The sequence below is a fragment of the Solanum pennellii genome, chromosome 5, assembly GCF_001406875.1.
Source record: "Solanum pennellii chromosome 5, SPENNV200".
NCBI lineage: Eukaryota > Viridiplantae > Streptophyta > Magnoliopsida > Solanales > Solanaceae > Solanum > Solanum pennellii.
The window spans coordinates 68,658,638-68,659,462 of record NC_028641.1 but is presented as its reverse complement, the minus strand read 5'-3'; positions in this window follow the sequence as shown (position 1 = coordinate 68,659,462).

Below are 825 nucleotides of genomic sequence, written 5' to 3'. Positions count from 1 at the left end.
AAATTGGATTATGAGAGATGGATCACAATCAGAAAGAAGAGTGAAGATTTAACAACTTTTCAATCAGTAATGGAAGTGTTGTAATTGCCGAGGTGACATTTTTTTATTGTAGTATTTGTACAGTAATTGGTAAACTCAACTTTGTCACACATAAAAAAAGTTCACAAAATAAAATTATGTGTTCATAAATCTCTCTTTGACTTCCATATGACTTACTCTTTTTTTACTTTGAATTTGCCTCTTTTGCACTTAAAAGCAATAATATGTTATCTTTTACTTGTCTATTTTAAATTTTGTATGCTCCTTAAGAAATTAATGATTAATATGATTATTTTAGTATAATATGCATATAAGCAAAGAAATATAATATTGCTAAATTCAACAGTGGAGGCACCCTTATCCAAGTGGTGTCATTTGCACCTCTTTGATTGAAAATTACATCAAGTGTCTTAGTTTGATTAGTAAAGAGTGTAAGTAAAATTGATAAGGTACATATATCTCCTAAATTATGACACATCCCAGAGACATACATTAACTAAACTAAACTCATAATACCCCTCTAAACCTTTATTTTGTGTATTTTGTACATCTTTGGCGTATGTGACATCCGAATATCTCACACGCGCCTTAACTGCGTGAAGTCACGGACAGGGGTGGACCCATGCCAAGTGAAATACAAACACAATCTAACCCCTGTCCAGTGCCTGGCAGAGCTAAAGGGGCTTCAATCCTTACTCTTTATCCCCATCTTCGCCCAGGCTTAACGGGGCCTTACTTATTCAGGGGGGAGAGTGGAGCCTCGAAAAGCACTGTTGAGAGGAAGAT